This window comes from Pongo abelii, chromosome 13 (genome assembly GCF_028885655.2).
Source record: "Pongo abelii isolate AG06213 chromosome 13, NHGRI_mPonAbe1-v2.0_pri, whole genome shotgun sequence".
Classification (NCBI taxonomy): Eukaryota; Metazoa; Chordata; class Mammalia; order Primates; family Hominidae; genus Pongo; species Pongo abelii.
Genome location: NC_071998.2, coordinates 66,579,998 through 66,594,279, shown reverse-complemented (window position 1 = coordinate 66,594,279; position 14,282 = coordinate 66,579,998). Strand labels below are relative to the sequence as shown.

Here is a 14,282-nt window from a genome sequence, read left to right as displayed (position 1 = left end):
CTTGTGCAGAGATTCTAGATTGGTAATGGATGAAGTCAATGTTGAAGACGTAGAATTGAAAATCTTTGGTGAAGACATGATACTTGTAACTGAAAAGAAGGCAGATATGTGAAAGAAAAGCAGTGGCATTAAGAGGATGGGAGAGGAAAGGAGAGAGGGAGAGAGAGGGAGAGAGAGGGAGAGAGAGGGAGAGAGAGGGAGAGAGAGGGAGAGAGAGGGAGAGAGAAACTCCCTCCTTCCCTCTCTCCCTCTCTAAGCAACAGACCTCAGGGAATGGCTAAGGTTAAAGAAAGGGAGAAAAGAATAAGTAAAGAGCCAAAGAACCAGGGCTATATCTTTGCATCATTAAAAACAAAGAGAGATCTAGATTGGGTTGATCTAGAGCATGAATCCTAGAGGAAGACAATAGGTCTTCCGATTTGGCAAGCAGGAGATGGGTCAAAGTTGTAGAATAATTTCCCTTCAAAGGTGGAAGTAGAAACAAAGTAGAAACAAGATTGCAAAGAATTACAGAAGGACTGAATGAACTAAGGAAATGGACTCAGCTAATTCAGACTACTTGCTGGGAATTTTTAGTTGTGAAAGGAGGGATGGAACAAAGGCAGTAGAATGGAAAAGGTTTTCTTTTTCTTTTCTCCCCCTTTAAGAGTGATACAAAGTTTGAAAACATAGAGTCATGGTCCAATTGACAGAAAAGAGAACAGATGTGGCTGGGAGCAAATGGCTCAGCAACTGACAAGAGATGTTTGGGGAAACCTTTCACAACTTCCTTATTGAAACAGCAGGAAAAACACAATTTGAGAGACGATTTTTTCGTTTCTTCTAGGGATGGCACTTCCAGATGCACAGGAGAGAAGGTAATTCATTACATATGGTGGGCGACTTAGGACAGTGGTCCTCAAACTTGCATGTGTATCAGAATCACCCAGGACTTGTTAAAGCACACATTTCTCAGTCTCAATGATTCAGGAGTTTTGAGGTAAGGCCCAGAATGTGAATTTCTAACATGCTTTCAGGTGATGCTGGTATATTGTTGGTCCGGGGACCACACTTTGAGAACACTTAGGTTATTAGGGATGGCATCTCCTGGCAAAGTCTGATTAATTAGGCTAACATCTCCAGCATAGATCCTGAGACTCTCTAGGCATGATTCTGAAATACCCCTTCCCTCATGCCAGGAGCAAAAGAAATGAGAGTTGACTGCACAGTATATGATGTCAGTATCTTTTTATATGGTTATCCCAAATATTTCTGCTTCTCTTACAGAAACATTTTGAGAGGATAAAAGTTCCCTTAATTAACCTAGACTTGCATTATCACTCACACTTCAGGGACAGATCGGTCTAGATACTTCCCTTCTTTGAATGCACATTACTTAAGGCGTTAAGTACACACGGCATTGTTAGGAAAGAATCCGGGTTTGACTGAGTTGAGATGAAAAATCATGCTCAGTGTACAAAGGTGAAAATAGAAAATGCACTGATCTGTCTATTTCTGAATCCTACTGCCCCTACAATTGAAGCACATTTAATGCATTGAGCATGCTTCTCAAAATGAGAGGCTGACGGGAAATTTTACAGGGGAGGCAAAATTCATATCTTACATATGTATTTTATTACACAGTAGCTAATAAAATCTTCACAATCATCTTATTAGCAAGATAGTATTATTCACATTTTCTAGCTGAAGAAACTAGGTCTCATGAACATGAAAAGAACTTGTGCAAAGTCATAGAAACTCAAGCTCAAGTCTTCAGAATTTCTTTCTACTACATATTTATCCATTGATTACTGTGGTCTACAAGACATACAGTATTTCTTTCCACTAAGGTACTCAAATCAATCATAATCCTCAGAATAATCCTGCAAGGTAATAAAGGGGGAAAACATATGAGGAAATCATCTACATAACTTATCTTTTCCAAGTCAACCACACAAAGTACTGCTCTCATCTTCAAAACTTCAGAACTCATTAAAACATCATGTGCAATATATATATTTATTTATTTATATGTTGGACTTGGAAGGAAAGTTTAACATCTGGTCCCTAATGCTTTCCCATATTCTTGCTGAGAAATGACCTTCTTCAGTCATTTCTATCAGGGATTTTCTGTGAGTGTGAAGATATTAATATGGAAAAGATACTTTATTTTATATTCACGCTTTGGCTATTTTTTTTTTATTAGAGCTAACCAGGCACTTATAGATGGAAGAATCACATTGAGTATCATAGAGCACCTTCCCATTTGTTAACATCCAGCAGTGATCACAATAGCTTTCTTTTTGGCTCTTTCAAGGATGACTCTGGAAATTTCAGGGAGAACTGTGTCTTCTGGTATAACACCATAAAATGAAGCCTGTTGAAGCCATTACTGGGACATGTGATAGAAGTTTAATTGCTTTGAAATGCCAAAGGCTAGCAAGATGTGAGCATGTGTAAAGAGACTGAATTGAGATTCTAAGAAAAAAAAAAAAAAAAGAGTCTGGATCTATTTATTTCCCAGAAGATGTATCCAGATGGATTCTGCAAAGCAACTGCCTGGAGTCTCACTTTATAGTGCTAGGTGCAGTGGCCTTGGAAGTCATGCACAGAACCAGGGAAGGATTAATTTTCAGCATTTCTTTTTGAGCCTTTGGATTTGGTTTATATTACAGACATTGGCACCAATATAAAGATCTCTCTAGATAACAAAATAGGATAGGCTAAGCCATCTTTAGTAAAATTAAATTTGGAAAAGATGTAATCATAAGCCCCCTTTCATCTTGTTTATCTGGGCCCTCTTATTGATCCTCAACTAGTTTCCACAGTGCCCACTTACCATGGTCTCAGTGTGGTCACAGCAAGTTAGAGCCCTCTGTCCCTGATGTGGGATATGAAACTGGTGCTGCAGTCTGTGCTAGGAATATCTGATGCCAGAATCCAAACTGATATGCATGTATTAATTTCAATAAGAGAGTTTCTCGTGTTTACCTCAATCACAGTTTATTCCTTTCACATTTAAAGCTCTATTCCTTGGTAGAAAAAATGAGCTGGGTGGGGGGTATTTTCACAAGACAGGTTGATGATAATCATGGAGGACTTCAAATGAAGCCTTTTCACCCCTGCTCTGGGCTCATGTATCCAACATATGCCAATGTTTACAAGCATTCCACCCCAAATATGAAACTTCTACTGGAACTCAAATGAAAGAATCATACATTTGAATTCATGAAGCTTCCATTATTTTTGTTGAATGTAAAAAAAAGTACCTGAAAAGAATTATAGATTTGTGCTTAGCACTTATGCTCACTTAAGAGTCTGAGATTTTACTTCAAACTTTGTTTAGAGAGCTGGTGATAAAGATAGTGATGAAATAGCCACAGATATTGCAATTTTTTTTTTAAGATGGAGTCTTGCTCTGTCACTCAGACTGGAGTGCAGTGGCACAATCTTGGCTCACTGCAACCTCTGCCTCCCAGGTTCAAGCGATTCTCCTGCCTCAGCTTCCTGAGTAGCTGGGATTATAGGCGCCCGCCACCACGTCCAGCTAATTCTTGTATTTTTAGTAGAGATGGGGTTTCACCATGTTGGCCAGGCTGGTCTCGAACTCCTGACCTCGTGATCCGCCCACTTTGGCCTCCCAAAGTGCTGGGATTAGAGGCATAAACCACCGCTCCTGGCCAGATATTGCAAAATTTTATTTGACTCTAGTAACACTGAGTTACTTTGCCAATGAAGAAATAGGTTCTGTGGGTATCAAGACTGAAGCAATGGCTGCAGATTAAAATGAACAGAACCATCTCTGGATGCATACTTCTTAAAAGATACCTGTGCCTTTGATAGCTCTGGAAGAAATCACAACAGAATTCCATGCAACGGGGATGCCCATGTGGGACTTCTGTTGATTAGAGAAAGGTACTTCTTTCCTTAAGGTGGACATCATCCCACTGCAGGGCACGTTCCTTGGTGACTGGATCCAAGGCCAGATTTCTGTCCCCACCCACTCAACCCTTTAGTTTGGCTCCCTTGTGCAGTTAACAACCTATGCAACCAAGTGTGGCAGCTCTGTCAAACAATCAGACATTTCTCATGTTTTTAGCTATCTTCTCTGATTCTTTCATGATATGTGACTGCAATTCAGTGGGAGTTTTAGGCTTCTAAGATGCATAGAATTGCACTTTGGAACCAAGCTGGATACATATCTTCTACTTTGGCTGTAAATATACTTCTGAAGGTAAAACATGAAAAGAAGCAGATGATTTCCTGACAAAACCATCCCACACAGTATATTAAGAAAGCATATACATTGTAACCTCTGGTGGGTTCAGAAAAACAATACAGCTTCTTAAGACTATTGAAAATTCTAAGTTGGCTTCATGGCCGAGAAAAAGAATATGAATACAATACTTTGGAAGGAGGAAAAGTCATTTATAAACCCTAAGTGCTTCTGTCATTCTGCTTGCATAATAGGTGTACAGCAACTCAAGATGCTAACCACAATTATGTATACTTGCTTTCTTTAAATCTTTGTGGGGTTATATGGCAAATACAAAGACTACAATTGTATGCTAAAAAGAAATCAAATATGGGAAGTTAGATGGCTTTTCGGAGGTCATGGTGAGCAATAACAACCAACGAAAAGACTTTGGTCAAAGGAAATATGTGAAGCCTTCTCAAAGCACAATTTCTGACCTGACATTTTTCAAGAAGCAATCTTGTCACCACACCCTTTGCCCGGGATTTATTAAAGAGTCATTTCAAAAAGCACTTCTTCTAAAAAAAAAAAAAGAAAAAGTGGGATGTAGCAAAGATGATTATATATCCCAACTCCACAACTTTCCTCATTTAGAAGAAGGCCAAGAGGTGATAAAAAATTTCGCTGAATGTCTCAGTCTTAAAGTCACAAATACATAATTGCATACTAAGATAATATAAAATGATCACTGCAAGACAATTTCCTTTCATTTCAACCAGTCAGTTTCTTACATACATGCCATTTTGTAAGACATATAGGAACAATGGATTCACACCATCAGTGTAAGAAATAATATGCTTTTTGACATCAGACTAGCAACTTGAATCAACTTGCTTGAAAGTCATTACTACTATCTAGCTCACTTTCTCAATCACTGCAGCGGCTCCAAAATGTTTTTCAAATGAAATGAGAACTCCTAACTGCAGGATTCAAGTAGCTTTGCTTTTGATTTCTTTTAGATTACTTTCCTCATCACACCATACCTGTCCTCTTTGTACACTGAGCCCTCTCTTTTGCCCCTTCCCCTGACTTGTTGCCTTCACCATAGCTGTCTCCTCCAGTTATAATTTCCAGTCCCTGAGAAACACAAACAAAAGAAGGCATTTGTTTAAACTAAAAGAAACTACGTTATTCCAGATAAGCTTGGTTCCCCAACTTTTGGTAACCCTCAAGTTCTCAAACATCTTTCACCCTCTCACTGTACTTATTTATGCTTTATTTAGGTTAGGCATATGTCATTAATATAATTCATAATCATTGGCAGATTATGCTTTTTCCAACACTTTTGAGGCCATTTATTGTTTATTGAAATCCAAGTAATCTTATAAAAAAGAGAAAATAAGGTTAATAATTTATCCAGAACCATCAACTAAAATCGCTGACAATATGAAATGAAAATAGCCCAAATTAGAGAAAACAGACTACAAAGAAGAGAAAAGAAGTGTCACAAGAGACATGTGACTATAATGTAGTGAGTCTAATATTTGAAAGTGCTAGGGATCAAATTTCATTTCGAAAACACAAATTCCATGTTAATGGATATAATTCTATATACATCTACATCTGTGTCTCTATATAAAATATACTGGATTCTTATCTTACAAAAATCTGAACAGAATATTAACTGAATATGTTTTATTAGAATGCACGACATATAGCTCATAAATAATTTTACTTAAGTATATACTATGAATGAAGAGAGGCATTAAATTCTTTATATGATACAATTTTCCTCATTCTTTCCTTTGCTCACTCCACCCCAGCTAGGATGGCCTCCTTGCTTTTCTTTGAACAGGTTTTGTACATGCTATTCATCTTGCCTGAAATGCTCTATATCTAGTTAGCCACTTGGAATGCTCCCTTATTCTTCAGGGTTTATGTTCAAATTAAAGAGGACTTTTCTGACTAGTATTTTAAAATTATAATTTGTCCACATAAAGATTTTTACGTAACTATTTGGAACAGTTGTACTCATACTAAGTCGGAACCAGAAACAATAAAATGTTCCATGAAAAAGTGAATGAGTATAGAAATTGTGGTATATTCATACAGTGGAATACTAGATAGCAATAAAAGAGAATGAATGCCTGATATACTTTTAAAAATTTAAAACATTACTTTTTTTTTAAACTTTTATTTTAGGTTTAGGAGTACATATGCAGGTTTGTTATATAGGTAAACTCACGTCACGGGGCTTTGTTGTACAGATTATTTCATCCCCCAGGTATTAAGCCCAGTATCCAATAGTTATTTTTCCTGCTCCTCTTTCTCCTCCCGCCCTCCCTGCTCAAGTGGACCCCAGTGTGTGTTGTTCCTTCTTTGTGTTCACGAGTTCTCATCATTTAGCTCCCACTTACAAGTGAGAACATGTAGTATTTGGTTGTCTGTTCCTGAGTTAGTTTGCTAAGGATAATGGCCTCCGGCTCCATCCACGTTCCCTCAAAGACATGATCTCATTCTCTTTTATGGTGGGAATGCCTGACTTACTTAATGACACAGATGAACCTCAAAAATCTTATATGGCTAGAAAGAAGCCGGTTTCAAATAATTTAATTTATATGAAAGCCTACAAAAGACAACCTCATCTATAGGGACAGAAAGTAGATCAGTGGTTGCCAGGGCAGGAGGAGGGTAGAGGATGAAAAAGGAGCATAGAGGATGAAAAAGGAGCAGAGAATAACTCGTTAGGGTGACAGAGGTTTCTATAACTCGATCGTGGTGATGGTCACACAGATGTACACCTGTGTCAAAACTCACTGAACTGTACACATAAAATAATGTGCTTTTTTATTGTATGTAAATTTACCTCAATAAAGCTGATTAAGAATGTATGAAGATTACCAGATATACTGTATAAAGCTGGGATTCACTTCCAAGTTGTTGGACTCTGGAGCCCAACCACTGAACCACTGAGTTCAGAGCTGAGTGAATTTTTTGTTTTAAATAAATACAAAACCTCAAATAAGAAAATGATTGTTGAATTTTAAAATAGGCTGTAAAAAGAATGTAGAGGGGTGTGTGTGTGTGTACTTTGCTAAGACTCTCTTGACTTAAATCATTTTTGGGCATCTTATTTTGGAACTGGATTCAGAATCCAATTATGAGTGGTTCAATTTCATTACTTTATAGTCAAAATACACTTTTGGACTGACATCATCCTCTATAATCACAAGCTTAGAGCTTGACGACATATATCTTTGCCTAAAATATCAACCACAACCACAAAATATTAAGAGTTGTTATTAAGAATAGTCAAAGTCATGTGCTGAAAGAAGAGTTTTACAAATACCTAGGTAAAGTCCAGCCTCATTAGAATTAGAGATTTGAATTTCTTCAGGTGATTACACAAAAGAGACGTCTACTTTCTCTTAAATGTAGATGCTTTTACACATTGCTAAAAATCATATTTTAAACTCACAGATTTACACTGAATATCAATTACTAGAGTTGATAGGCTGTTGATAGGCTACAATCAGTTCAGATTTCTATCATTAGTTCCTAAGTTGAAGCAATTAATTACAGCTTTAAAGATTTAGTAGGTTGAACTTAAGGTGACATTTAAACATTTAAATTAATTTGCAAAACAGAATTTAAGTATAGTTGCATTATCATTGATACACGATTAATGGTTAAAAAACTTTGATGCCATATTAGTAATAATTTTATTATAAAGTCCTTGATATATTTTCTCTAGCCCACTCCAGGTAACTGAATTAATTTTCAACCCCCCAAAAATTCTAATTCACATCACAGTTCTGCATCTTTATTCTCATTTCAGGGAGTAGAAAGGTTCATGTATGAAGATATACTTTTAAGACTCTTTTTGTTTGGTATTTTCCATTTTCAAAGCACTTTTCATTCAATTCATTCTTCTCATTATGTTTAGTATTAGCTATCCACATTCCTCAAAAACCAAGGTACAAAAACTCTAATTGGCTTCCTCAAAGGCCACAGAAAATATCACTAATAGACTTTCTTCTAGAATTTAAAGGCTCTTAAGATTTTGGCAAAATCACAAAACCACTCCAAACATAGTTCTCTTCATTAACTAATTACATCTTGTATAGAGATAACAGGCAAATAGTGCAACCATCATTTTAATTCTATTTTGAGAATGGGTTTTAAGTGTGAAACCGCATGCATTTAAAACTTACAGGGATGAAAGGGCAAAACAAAATGAAACCCCCAAAAGCCTAAAAAACCTAATACCACCATTCAGTCAAGGACAGGCACAGAGAAAACATCACTTTTCATTTGTAGAAAATATTTTTGAGCGTCACATATTTGGTAGGCATGAGTTGAACATTCTGATGAGACAAGTGGGCATTTTGGATGAAAGACTCTGGATTAAGCCATGACCAAGCAGAGTTTGCTATCAGAGCTTTTATATTCCCATGGAGATGTTTGGGTAAATCATCTACCAGGCAAAACAATAAGCGTAAAATTCCTGAATTCTGTGTGATTCACATTGTTTTGTTTGTTTGTTTGGTTTTTGTTTTTGTTTTTTGTAAATGAGCTAGAAGATAAGCTCATCTACACAATGGTCAATAAATACAAAAATGAAAGAGTTTCAGTCAATAAATATGAAATGGGTATGAGTTCGCAGAGCACAATGGTAGAAAACAGAATCTTAAAAAAAATATGTTAGGCAGCATTTCCAGGGGGCACATTTTATTAGGTGGAATCAAATGTATTTACTTCCCTCTGTCTTTTCAAGTAGGAAAGGCCTCAAGACTGGAGTCAAGCAACTAATTCTTCTGATAATACCACCTCAGACACTGACCAGATGAGTACCACTTCACTTCAACCTTTCTTTAAAACCACAATGTACACACTACCAATTAAAGTGCATTATGTAGCTTTAATCATAGCTACCAACAGTGTATCAGCATAGTAGGTGGCGAAGATGGAATATTATTTGTACAGTGAAATAATAAAGGAAAATGAAACTTTACCCTTTCAAATGGTAACACATCAGAAATCACTTTATACTCAAAACACAACTCAGAAGCACATTTCAAAACCTTTCATTTTGATTGAACACACAGCATGCTTAATGGTTTCAGCACTTTGAATTCTTTTTAATAAGTGTTACAAACTGAAAGCAAGACAGGTAGGTATTAAAAATATATTGGACATCTTAAAATTATCAACCCTACCAGTAGAAATAAAATGATGGCAATTAAAAGTAATACAGGTTATTAAAAGTTAAGGCCTCAGAGGCTAAGAAGTCATGTTAGACTGTCAATTGTTTTCCCCACGGTGGGTAATCAGTTAGAAATTAAAAAAAAAAAAAAAATCTAGTAGTTTAGTTGTGGTCAAAGAAAGAGTCAGTGGGGATGGGGGAGGTTTCAGCAACATGCTGGTAGAAAAAAAGAGACTTACATAGTCTGGGAGGGCAGTGAAATGGAAGGCGTGGTAACCTCTCTCACTTAGTTGTCATTTTTTGATTTTCAATGACATTTTTTTCATTCTTTCGCCTAGTAAAGATGACAGAAGGTCCTAATTTATTATCTGATGTCTATTCCTGTTCCTAGATTTAAGAGAGTTTAACTGTATACAGTCATATAATCCAATATAAACACTTTGAAAAAAAGAAAACTAGATCACTGATGTTGCATGCATTCAATTATAATTATAACTTCACACCCAAACCAAAGATAAGGACTTGGGGCAAGAATCAGCCTGCACAGCCCAGGCACTCGTGGGAGAGGTCAGTGGATTTACAGTTTCCTCAGATTATAGCACTAAAAGGGAGGAGATCACAAGAAAGAGCTAACTTCTTCCTGAAATGATACAAGCCATAGGTTACGAAAAATGCCTGATTTAAAAGTCTTCCGCATGGCTCTATGGATCTGCATATACTCTACGCCCAAATGGAGCTGGTCAAAATACACATCAGACACCACAGAAGATATTCTCTATAGCAGATGCCTTCTGCTGCCGACATTAAGGTGAATTTTAGATGATGAGAGAAGGATCATCAACACTTATCTAACATGACCTGGCAGATTGTTGGGGCTTGACTAAAGAAAAAAAGAGATGGAGTGTAAATTTCTGTTTCTGTATGTAAGTTACACCAGGGCAGGTCAGATTAGTCAATGCCATGGTGTCCCTGACGTTTCTTCCCCTCCCACTTTCTGCGCTCACTTCAACATGTGTTGGGTTGGCATGCTGAAGGTGCTCAGGAAATATTGGTAAATAAATAAATGAAGAGATAACATCCATTAAATTCCAGGAAGAAAAACCAGCTGGAATGGCAAAAGCCTTCACTTTTATGGCTAATTTGTATGCTTTAGGGAACACAAGGGAGAATTAGAAAGAATAGAAAACAAAACAAAACAGAAAAGACTTTTCATAAGCAGAAAGGGAAGGGATCAAGGGAGGAAAGAAATAATATTAACAAAACCCCAAACAGCTTAATGCCAAAGTCACCTTCTGGCATTGCAAATACTGGTCAGAAGCAAAATACTGGAATTTGGATTTCAGTTCTCTGGTGGCAGAATATCACATCTGTTCATCTGGTCTAAGGCAAATAATTCCCTATTTTCATGGGCAATGTAAAGTAGATTCTCTGATAGGTACATGATATTATACCATTTAATTAAAAAAAACTATCTCTGGAGGAGGTTTAAAGTCAAAAGCTGTTGTCTGAAACTTAGCTAGGATTATTCACAAGATGAACAAGGCCAAACAATGTTCAGTCAGTTTCCATAGGTATGTATTCATCAGATTATGTTTATTCTGAAAAACAAATCTACTGGAAAAGATATTTTAATTATACTATAAGAGATTGTTATTATTATTTAAGAAACAGCAGGACGGAATAATCTTAGTTTGATTAAAATTGTTGAAAATTAAGGTGCCATTAACATAAGAATGTTTACATGTGTCTTCCCTCTCTGTGAGGTCATCTCATTACAGGGTCATTTACAGAGTGCTTTTATAAGGAGGGCACAGAAAAAGAAGAAAGTTCTCTGTCCCTAGCTCATCAGTGAGCACCTCCAGGGTAATCCCACTCTCAGAGAAACAGAGATGAGTCATCAGAAAGCCACATTCTTTAGTTGTTCAAGGCCAACTTCCTAGCCTGAATGAGAATCTGTCCAAGCCAGCAGCTGCTTCAGGACGAGAAACCCTTCCCTGTTCCAGTCCATAACACATGTGGGTAAGAATGGATCAAGTCTGCCTTCAGGAGGGCTGCACACATCATCTAGCCCTGCTGTCTGCCTAGGATGTAGGACATGGGGGTATGTCTGAAGAAATGTAAGGAGGTTGGATAAAATGGACTGGGTAGGGTTTTGGTAGAGACTATTCATTGGGGTGTTGGCTTTACTGAAGTTATCAGTGATAACAAAGACTATCAAGTCTAGTGATGTCTGAACTCCAAAACTGAGTTGTTTGCTACTCTAAGTGGCTTCTGCTTTACCTGATGAGAAAGAAATTCTGATGGGGGAAGCTGATGTCCCTATTATTGGCAGGTACCTATTGAGCAATTTGTGAAATTGTTCTCCTATTTTTTTTTTAAACTACTTTTCCAACAAGTTATTAATAAATTACTCAACACTGGGAAAACAAAAGCAAGCCCAAGGAAGAACAGGAGTTTTCAGATTCATTTCACGCATATATTTTACTCAGTGTTAGGACTGAGTTGGGTGAGACAAAGAAGGGCACCCAGGACCACACACTTCTCTAGGTAGGCAATTTCCATTTTCCCAGTCTAAGGAGAAATATGTGACTATGGATTCCTGCTAAGCAAGACCTGCAAAAGCCGGCTGACCTAATTTAAATACAAGCCCTTGTTGAGCTCTTGTTGTAGGAACCTTTCCTAAGCACTAGCTCTTTTTTGTTCTTTCAGATGTTATTTCCTAAAAAGTCATAGCATCTTTCTGCAGTCCTAGTACCCTGCATTCTCCACTTCCCCAAAGCATGTTGCTTCTCCTGCTAGCCTCTGCCTTAATCACATTTATTTGTGGGACTCTAGGGAGGGATGGTAATGTTTACAGTAGAGAAGAAAATAACTTTTTTTTTTTTTTCTTAAAGTCATCTTATTATGATCCTGTTTAGATGAAATATGGGACTTGCCATCAACAAAATTACAAAACAATCCCACTTGGGAGCCCAGCCCATTCAGAATAATTCATCTGTGAAAAAGCGAACTTTAATTGTTACTCTTGGCAGCCATCTAAGAGAAGAGTGAAATATTATACTAAATATTGCCACGTGCAATAGTAAAATACCATTTCTTCCTTGCCAGAAGCAGTGCACAAACCCCTTCAGATTCAGGTTTGGGTCTGGTGATTTAGTCTAAATCCTCTGTTTCCCCCTCTCCTAAAATAACAGAGGTTTTCAAAAGAGCTGCATTTTTGTTAGAACCATTTGCTCTTTTTAAATTACCAAAAAGGAATAAGTAAAACTAAGACATTTATTTGGGTTAAAGTTTCTTCAGCTTCATGGAGGTTAATGTCCTTAGTCTGTGATCCTTCTACTAAGAAGTTCATTCCAGCTTTCAACTAGCTAAGGTTATGTGTCAGCTCCTTCTCTCCCCTGCAGCCTCATGGATTTATATTGTACGAGTTGGGAGCATGTGGAAGCTAATCAAAATGAAACATACATATGGCAAATTACATCCTGGATTTTCCGGAACAACCGAAATTTCAAATAATTTTGATGTCGCCCATACAGTTACAATTTTGGGATCAAATCTCCTGATTTGGGCTTCAGAGAATGCAATGCCAACAGGTATTTACAACTCTAGATTAAAAGTTCATTGAACACTGCTGCATTATATAGTTTACATGCATGGAAAGGTGTTTGATAATACTCCAAAGCAGAGAAATATTCTTTTCCTAAAAATAGAGTGAAGCCTTCTGTGAAGATATTAATCAAAGAATTATTAATGTGGCACTGGTTATCTAGGATATTTATAGGTTTTGTTTCGGCATGAGTCTATAATAAATTATTTACAAGTAATTTTAAAAATACACATTCTGGCAGAAATATTTGCATATATTGCTCATATAAGGATATATATAAGGATATATTAAGATCATATGTAAGATATGATATGTAGATAATGTTACTTAGCATCCAAAATGCTTAAATTATTAGGGCCTTAAAAATTAAATGACTTGCCCAGGACCATGTTACCAACGGTCTGACCATCAGAACCTCAATTTTTAAGTAGATGTGCCCTGTGCTATGGGACACTGTATTTCATCCATACAGATATATGATGATACTAAGATTATTTGGGAATACGTTTTAAGTCTATAGATATAAACAAATTAATGTTTGTTATAAGTTAGATTAATGAATTAAAACCTTATTATAACTTAGGTCACTTACAACTTGAGTAAATATACTAAACTTTAGGATATATGTTTTATATAGCTATTTTATTTTTATTATAACATATATTACCTATGACAACAAATACAATAGCTACTGTTAATAATTAACTTTGGGAATTATGATCTGTATTAGCCATGGGAAAATATTCAGTACTTGTTACATATTGTGCACAATTGCATAAGGACTGGACATTATAAAGCTTCATTAGAATTTTTAGTTTATATAAAGTAACATTTCTTAGAATTATTAACCTGCTTTTCTTTGTGGAAGATTTAAAACAAACAAAAACAAAATTTGTAGAATGCATGGCCTTAGCAACTAACAGTGCTACACTAAAGTGAACAATATATATCAGTTATTATTGAAGTGGAAGTAGTCCTATAGAAGGTGAGGAATTTTAAAATACATTATTATAAATATCACTTAGATATTCAGTGACAGCAAATAGTAAACTAATCAGGGGTCCCATAGGCCGACTATGCATGGGGGTTGGTCGATCTTTTAAAAAAATTGACCTATGATGTGGGAAGCCAAAGAAATCTCCCTTATCTGTGTAGTTTTAACTTAAAAAAATCAACCTGCCTTTTATTTACTAAAAGATCAAGCTCTTTGTTTGTCAGTACAAAATTTAAAGTTTCGTTTGAGGGGTTCTATTTCCTGCTCTCCATTTAAAATGGGGGAAAAATAAAAATATTTT

At 36.4% G+C, this 14,282-nt stretch overlaps 1 protein-coding gene across 2 annotated transcripts in view; it reads right to left on the bottom strand.

Moving 5' to 3' along the window:
• The window catches only part of PCSK5 (proprotein convertase subtilisin/kexin type 5), a 467,874-nt gene that overhangs the window by 208,934 nt on the left and 244,658 nt on the right, over nt 1-14,282 (bottom strand). The gene's annotated exons all lie outside the window — the stretch shown is intronic.